Genomic DNA, 9,182 nt, shown 5'->3' on the forward strand with positions numbered 1-9,182 from the left:
GATACTCATTAATTTGCGCCAGCAATCCTAGCAGTTGCGTAATGGAGAACAGAGAACGCCAATTTACTTTGCCAGATCGAAAAACAAGTAGTTAATTCTGATGGACAGGAGATCAGATTGAAGAAAAAAAGCGCTTGCAGAGTCTGAGGACCACGTTGGTGTTATGGAACAATGTCATGTTTATGAATACACAACGCTTCTGCATGTTTATGTCTGTATTGCTAATACGTTATTGATTGCAGATTGAAAAAGCGCAGATGGATCTAAGTTAATTGAACACCGAAGTTTGGTACCTTGTGTTCCAGGCCAGCAAAGTTAAAAACGTAGATCTACGGTGGAAAATCATTTTCTGGGCATAGATATATGGTATAAGAGCGTTTTTAACGCAGATACAAAAAAAGATTGGTATTGTTTATGTTGTGGCAAATGGTAATAGATTGCGTTGGATTGATTCAAATGATAAATGGTTGCTTTTATTTGCTAATTGCAATTACTGAAACGCAGATGGGGTGCAAAGGTCTTTGCTTTGTTTGAAACCGGTGGCTGGTATCTAATATATGATATAAAAACTAATTATATGGCTGCGCCCTGTATGAATTAAGAAAAGAATCCAGTTTCTATATTTAAGTCTGAACAGAGTTTCTATTTTGGTAGTTCGGCATTTTAGAAGTCAATAAGATTGATTTGTATGTATGCTGAAGTCTGTTGCTTATAACCAAAGTGGAGTGAGCTCAGAGTTTCAGGTACATTACCTAATAAAGCGGTTGCCCATCTTAAAAGCAGACTCAGAGACGTAGTCCATCAGGGACGAACTCCGTAATCAACTTTGATGTCTAGTATCGCTATGTTTTTGCTATTTTCACTTATGTTATGCATCTTACTTATGTTTTATCAGCTGTTGTAAAGTCTTTCTTCTCAAACAGTTCTCTCAATTTCCGCACTTTTAGTTAACAATCAATTCATTAATGGCTAATCAATTCTACATCAGTTTTAGCTTATGATCATTTAGATCACACAATGGTTTAGCTACTTTATGATGTCATTTCACATGGTATCCACCATATAGTCATTAGGCTTGAATCATAACTCATATTATTACAAATCGCAAATATCTATTCAGTTAGAAATCCTGCCATCCTTCACATGGTTTTGAGAGTGCATCTTTTGGAAAGACATTTCAATTTCAAGTGATATGAACATTTTTCGAAGAATCTGAACACATTAGTAGATGCCCTAGCTAATTTTGTTTTAGATGACATTTGCAAAGAATGTAAATAACATTCAATTCAAATCACATCATATTGAAAGCAAAATATGAACTAGGAAACACTGAATATTTATATATGTATATATATAGATAAAGGTTTCTTTTACAAAATGTGTGCCCCGTGACACATATGGCTACATCATCCATATAAAAACTATATGCAACACTGTCACACAGAATGAGTTGATATTGCGGACAAGATAGACCTTCCTAGAATCTAAAGAAGACCTAATGACAAGCAAACCAATCACACACTATCTTTCTCTAAATATGCTTTTATAAACAAAGGCAAACAAGTGTTTTAGGCCTACCTTGGGTCCAATGCAAGTTTGTGGAAGCCTCGCTCTTTCGATCCAAATGAGCTCCCTTGTCGCGAATCTGCAAACACAAATAAGCAAACAAATTAAATAGCACCTGAAAAGCCAATATCATAAAACATATTTAACATGAAAGTCAAGGAATTCATGAAACAAATGACATAAGACAATTTGTTGAGAAAAATGAATCTGATTGCATTAATTCAAATCAAAAGAAGAACTTTACAACCTGTGCCTTGACGCTGTACAAGCTCCTCCAAGTGTCCAGCAAGAAGTCTCCTCTACTTTGACAAGTTTCACTCTCTTCCCAATGAAGCCAAAAAGATATGTGATCTCTCCTCTCAAGCTTAACTAGGAAGTCTTAATTCCACCAACATTTACCCTAAAAAATGTTCAGCTTCTAACCTCTCCAGCAACCAGCCCAATGCCTGAATTTATAGTGCAATGGAGGGAAGTTACTAGGTCCTCCTTCAAAGGGATAAATCCCTCCTTCAAAGGGATAGCTCCTCTCATCAAGGGATTAGCTCCTTCTCTTTTGGGATGCATGAACCACCTAAGAGCGGCCAATCCATGTCAAAATTCCTTCTAGAATCATCTAGAATTAACCCAAAGTGAGTTTTTTAGAATAAACTTGCGCCTTTTTGACTTTCACAGGGGTCCGCACACACACCTTTAGGGACAGAGCGGGCAGGCCCACAGTTTTTGTGAACAGAAGGTGCGGGACCGCAGGCAATAGTGAGAGAAAGTGAGAAACCAATGTTTTATTGATTTTCAATATCTTTCTCTCAATTTCAAAGCTTGACTTGAAGAGCTAAGGTCTTAGACTTGCTTAGGAGGACAATACAAGTGATGATAGACCCATACTGACTGAAAATAATCATGGTGACGATATTTTTGTGTAACAGATTTCCCCTAAAGTGCGAAGTCTGTAGTAGATGAGGATTTCATTTATCATGTAGGAAGAGTGAAGTACTTTATCATTTCGAGGATCATCCTGTGGAGAGCCCGGTTGGAACCTGTAAAAACATTAAATGCAAGATATATATATGAGATCATATCATCGCTGAGGTAGGCATTCCCATACTCAGATGAAAACCGACTTAGAAAACTAACTACTGCTCTGATACAGGAATGATCTTGTAATACATCACAAGTATAGACTCATGTGGACACAGTATGGACGCAACCATCTGTTTATGAATAGTCCATTATATAATGAATACAAAATTCCTCGCAGCCTGGATTGCAGAAACTAGATCCAAGGTCTTCATTTCTACTTCTCGAAACAATACGATTCTATCCATGCGAATGAATGTGTTGATGTCGAACATGGCAAAAACCACTTGATTACCAGTCAATGATGTAAACTGTTAACAAGTGTGAGAGAAACCACCAGTGATGTCAATGGCTCTCAAAGTACCCAGTACAATCCATGAGATGTGAATAAATGTGTTGATGTCGAACATGTCACAGAATCCTTTGATCGAAGGTCAATGATGCAACCTGTTGTCAAAGGCGAGAAACCTGCCATTGAGGCATGCAGATCCCAAGGTACTGACGATTTCTAGATCATCTTTCTAGATAATGAGCTGAAGTCGATAGAAAGCGATCCGTCGCAGGCAAGCATACAACACGAAATCATAGATCAAGTTGAAGAAATTTAGTTGCAAGGACTGACTCAGGGATGGTCAAGATGGATGACAGATATTTTGCAGATGAATGGCTTATTGGTAGTGACCTCTTGAACACATAACGACACAACAGATGGTTTGGTGACAATTGACCCAAAGTTAATACCCAGAAACCGGCTGAAGACTTTCAATGTGGTATGATCAATTGTTAGGCAACGGATTTCCCAACCCAGGTGAATAAAAGTGTCGTGTTCAAGAGTAGTTACAAAGTATGACAAACATGCTCATTTTTCTCTCTTTTCCCCCACCATTTCTGGCAAGTACCTCTTTATTTTTGACAAGCTTGAGGAGGATAAAATTTGCTTGATTATAAGCTCATCCTTCGGATGAGTCTAACTTAGTTTAAATTCGAACCCTAAGAAGGAGTGGTTCATTCCTGTTTGTAATTGAACAGGTCCTTTACTGTTAATTTTTTTTTTATAACTAAAACGGTTATATGATTTTTATTTATCTGGAAGCAAATGGGACTTTTTTGAACTGTCCCCAAATACAATGCAGATTTCTGGACTCTGCCCCTTTTCCTCTATTACAAAATTCAGGGCATTTGAACAAAACTATTTTCGTTAACAAAAATAAGCCCCTTCATGATATCACTGCCTTTGTTTGCCATTTGGTCCGCTTCACTATTTAAATTTCTGAGTATATGATAAAATTTGCAGCTGTCAAAGTATTGAAGGATTCTTTTCAGTCTTTCCAACGTTATGTTGAGGCTATGATTATTGAATCGATCCCCCATGTTTAAATTTTTTATTATTAGCTCTGAATCTCCAAAGACTTGCAGCTTTTTCACACCTTTGTCTCTTGCAATTTGGCAGGCTTTGAGAAGCCCTAGAAGCTCAGCTTGATTGTTGGACTTCTGACCTAATCCCCAATAGAAGATGTCTTTAGAGTAACCGTCCGGAGAGTAGATGACTCCCCCAGCTCCAACTGTCCCTGGATTCCCTTTAGACGCCCCATCAAAGAAGACTGTGGGTATTTTTTGAGACCTCCACCAGTTTTGAAAGTAATCCTCTTTATCTCTTAAGTGCCATTCCTGTTTGTCACTTTGTGGTTTAGGATAATTTCTTCTCGGATAAGGCACTAGAGAGCCTAACCACATCTTTTCTTCTGGTAGAAGCAAAGAGTCTTCTTTTATATACTGTTGCTGGGCTGCTTCCATTAGAAAGGCCTTAGATTTTGCAGCTATTTGCAGCGGAGTGTGTCTCACCTCATTAAATATCTGCTGGTTACATGCCAACCAAATCTGCCAGCAAACGTATTTGGGTATCGCTGCCCAAATTCTGCTCCAGAATGATTTTTGGGGAATATGATGAGGGTAATGATGCCTCCAAGAGGCAAAAAGATCAGCTGCAGAGTTAAAGGATGGGACATGAGTCTGCAAGTCCATTAATATGAACCCCCCAACTTCTTTTGCTACACTGCAATCCATAAATAGATGCTGGACTGTTTCTGAATTTTACTTGCACATAGCACACCTATGAGGTCCTGTTATATTTCGCTTCTCCAGATTATCTCCCGTGAGAATTTTGTTATGGATCAAAGTCCAGAAAAAGAAATTTACTTTTGGAGTGGCAAATGTATCCCAAATGCTTTTCCAGAAAGTCGGGGGATGATTACTATTTCTTAAACCCTACAGAGCGCTATAGCTAGCAGTTGTGGAGTAAACTCCAGCTTGACCCCATCCCCAGCAATCTTTTTCGGCTCTATGTACAGGGGCAGCGTCCTCCAATCGATCTTCCAGCAACGTTTGTTGATTCTTCAATCTGTTCGGGACTCCATGGAGATCCCAGCCCTCCCATTCCCCACGCTGGTTCCATTTCGACAGTTCATAGAGACTTTTGACTCCAGCTCGCTCCAACCAGGATCTTAGATCTGACATATCTGCATGATCTGCTAAGGGAGCGTTCCTCATGATACTGTCAGTCCATATATTGATGTGTTTGCCGCTTCCAGGGATTCGATACAGTTGTTTTATGAAATGTTTACTGCTTTTACAACACAAACTCCAGAGTTGCGTGCTATTGGCTGTGGGCATGTGGATTACGTTGCTGAGATCTTTGCTGACTCCATACTTTAACCGCAATGTGTTGCTGACAGGGTGAGTGGGATCGTGTATCAATTTCCACAGGATTTTTCCTCCCAAGGCCAAGTTCACAAGCTGAGGATCTCTTATCTGTAGTCCCCCCTCCTCCTTCGTTCTCTTTACAACATCCCAATTTACCAGATGTATTCTGTTTTCATTGCCTTTCCCTCCTTGCCACAAAAAATCTCTGAGTAGTTTGGAGAATTGCTCCATAACATTTCGAGGAGCCAAAAGGAAAGCAGCTTGAAAGATTGGGAGCGCTGACAGCACCGGTTTGATCAAGATAACTTTGCCACCCTTAGTCAACCAGTAACCCCCCCAAGCTACAATCCTGGTTTTCATTTTTGAGATTATTCCGCTCCATAACGCTCTTTTATTGATTCCAGATATAATGGGCAAGCCAAGGTAATTGAATCTATCCCAGACTGTTTGTCCTTTGAACCCAAGAATAGAAGTTATGCCTGCCAGTTCTTGCTGATCAATATTCCAACTAAAAACTTCGCTCTTACTGTCATTAACTGCCGCTCCAGAGACTCTGCAGTAGTTTCTAAGGACAGTGTCAAATGCTCGAGCAATTCTTGTGGAGGCTTCACCTAGGAGGAGAGAATCATCTGCAAAAAGTGCATGATTCAAAGGCTCAGCTCCTATTGTAGTTTTGAGGCCCGGTAAGATACCTGCAACTTTTTCTGCATTGAGCTTTCGGCTTAATGAGTCTACCATAATAATGTACAAATAGGGGGAGAGAGGGCATCCCTGCCTTATGCCTCTCTTGGCTTGGAAGAAGTTTGTTGGACGGCCGTTAACAAGGGGAGCGATCCATGGATTGTCAATGCAGGCTTTGATGAGTTGAACAAAAACGGGCGAGAAGCCAAATGTGAGAAGCACTTTGCTAAGGAAATTTCGGTTTACTCTATCAAACGCATTTGCCATGTCTAATTTTATCACCATTCCTTTCTCTTTCCGCTGTCTACTGGAGTGGATTGTCTCCTGGACCTGGATTACATTATCCAGAATATGTCTACCTTCCACAAAACCACTTTGGGAGTTGGAGATCACCCTTTTTAACAGTGGCTTAATTCTGTTTGCTAACAGTTTGGCCAGAATTTTATAAGACGCATTACACAGCGATATAGGTTTGAATCTGGAAAAAGTTTCAGGGTTGGTGTCTTTGGGGATTAATGCTAGGTAAGTGGAGTTGGTTCCTCCACCTGTCTTGGCTTTTGTCCTAAATCCTCTTATCATTTTCTGCAGGTCTGCCTTGATAATATGCCAACATGTTTTAAAGAAATGGATTGTGAATCCATCGGGCCCCGATGCCTTGTCCGCCTCCATGGCCCAAATAACATTTATGATTTCCTTCTCCGTTATGGGTCTGCAGAGGATTGCATTTTCTTCAGGGCTGATGAGATTGGGTATGTTTGAAAGAAATGTAGCAGTTTCCTCATCATTACTTTGAGCATCTGCATTGTAGAGGTTCTGGAAGTGAGATTCAGCAGCTGCCTTGACTTGATTGTATCCTTTGCAGACTTGACCATCTGCTGTTTTAATTTCTGCTATATAATTCCTTGATAGTCTTGCTCTATATTGCCTATGGAAGAAAGAAGTATTCCGATCTCCCGCCTTTAACCACAGGCTTCTAGATTTTATTCTCCAGTATTCTTCCTCCTTTCGGAATGACTGATAAACTGATCGTTGTACTTGTGTTTCTGTTTCCAACACTTTTGTTGTGATCTCTTTACTTTCCATGTCGGATTGCAGGGTTTGCAATGAATGAACTGCCTCTTTTCTTTGTTCAGGAGGAGTATGGGTTGGTTTCTTAATCCAGTCTTTCAAGGCTTGTTTTGTAGCTTTTAACTTTTGCTCCCAAACATAACTAGTTGATCCATTGATGGGTTTGGACCAAGCTTCTTTCACCGTGTCTAAGAAACCCTCTCTCTCAATCCATTGGGGACTAAAACGAAAAGGGATGGGTCCAAGATCTTCTTCTTCTTCCAGGAGGAGCTGAATTGGCTTATGGTCAGATGTAAGTTTAGGTAAAATTTTTATGATGATGATTTTTTTATTCATCATTATGGAGCTTTGCACCAGAAAGTGGTCAAGTCATGCAGAGATGTGGTCCGGACCAGTCCGGTAATTGGACCAGGTATATATACCCCGAACTGGGTTAAAATCCAACAGATCCCAGCTTTGGGAGAGCTCCTCGACCATGGGCAGCATGGGGTCCCTACTGTCAATTCCCCCTCTCTTCTCTTTTGCTTTCATTATGATATTTAGATCACCTGCTATAATGATATTTATGGGGGAAGATAGATCTAAAAAGGCAGAGAGGCTGTTCCAGAATTCTCTTTTTTCAGTATAAGAAACTGGTACATAAAGATTGAATAGAGAGATAGTTAACTTACTTGCTTTGTGTTTCAATTCCGTGAAGATCCAGTGCTGGGTTGCTTGGAAGTTATTCAGATGGAAAAGATCTTCAGACCAAAGGGTTGCCAAGCCCCCGGTGGTACCCCTTGCACTAACTGCTTTGCCTGCTTTTTTATTCCACTTTGATCTACTGACCTCTAGAAGGGCCTGCCCTTCTATTTTTGTCTCTTGGAGCATGAGAATATCTGAGGGTTCAGCTTTCAATAGGTCTTTAACAGCCTCGATTTTGGAGGGATTCCCCAGTCCTCTACAGTTCCAAGAGACTAGCTTCATTATTTATTATTTTGATGGGTGAGACCTCCCTTGGAGGGTTTTGGCCTGGTGTTTCGCCCGATAGACATTTCTATTGTGGGCTGGCTTCCTTGTGTTTTGAGTCTTTCTGCCTCCTCCTCCCTCTTTTCCTTTCGGGATTTCCTTCCTGCTTTTTTTGATGGATGCTCTTAGATTTCATCCTCCGAAGAATCTGAGCTCTCCATTGGTTTTTTCCTTGCTATATCAGCATATGATCGGTTGGTGGGGCTACCTTGGTTGGAATCGCTTTGGACTGTTTCCGCTCCCTCTTTGTGCGAAGGAGGAGTATTTTCCTGCTCCTCATTCTCCTTTGTTGGATTCACTTGATGGCTCTGTTGTTCACTTTCTGTCCCATTTGGTCTTACTTCCACTTCTTGGTTTATTTTGGATCTGCTAGTTTCTCCATTCTTATGTTGTTCACTTTCTGTCCCATTTGGACTTACTTCCTCCTCTTGGTTTATTTTGGATTTGCTGGTTTCTCCATTCCTATTGCCTTTTCCTGTACCTTTTTTGGTATGTGCATTTTTCTACACTAGGATCCATTGATCCTCGTTTTGTTTGCCCACTTGTTCCTCCACCTTCTTCTTGCAGTGCTTTACGAAATGACCATGAGCATGGCAGTGTCTGCATTTAAACGGGCAGCTGCTCATAGTCCAGCTCTTGTACATATGTCCACCCAGCTACTGTAAGTTTGATGGCTTCCGGAAGCCCTTCTTCCAGGTCCACTTCGACGCAGATGCGTGCGCAGGAATACTGGTCCTTCCTTGCTGCTTGATCTATGTATTTTCCCAAGGCATTCCCTATGATCTGGAGGTGATTCCAACAGTGGAGGGGCAAATGGGGAAGCCTGACCCATACTGGGACAGCCGAAGGAACGTCCTGAGTGGGGTAAAAGTTAGGTGACCATTTGTTTAGGTAAAGGCCCCGAGGGCCCATGAAGTAAGGTCCATTTCTGAAAATTAATCCTTTGTCGTCAAGGTTTTCGAATACAAAAACAAAGAATCCCTTACCCACGAAGTAGCTTTTGACACTCTCTTTAATGAGAGGCTTCCAGTTCCTTTGAGTCCACTCCTCTACCGATTTTGGCGAAGGCCAAAGGCCTGTGAACT

Source organism: Pinus tabuliformis, chromosome Q (assembly GCF_031772625.1).
Source record: "Pinus tabuliformis cultivar Carrire ecotype Pingquan chromosome Q, CPIR1, whole genome shotgun sequence".
Taxonomy (NCBI): domain Eukaryota; kingdom Viridiplantae; phylum Streptophyta; class Pinopsida; order Pinales; family Pinaceae; genus Pinus; species Pinus tabuliformis.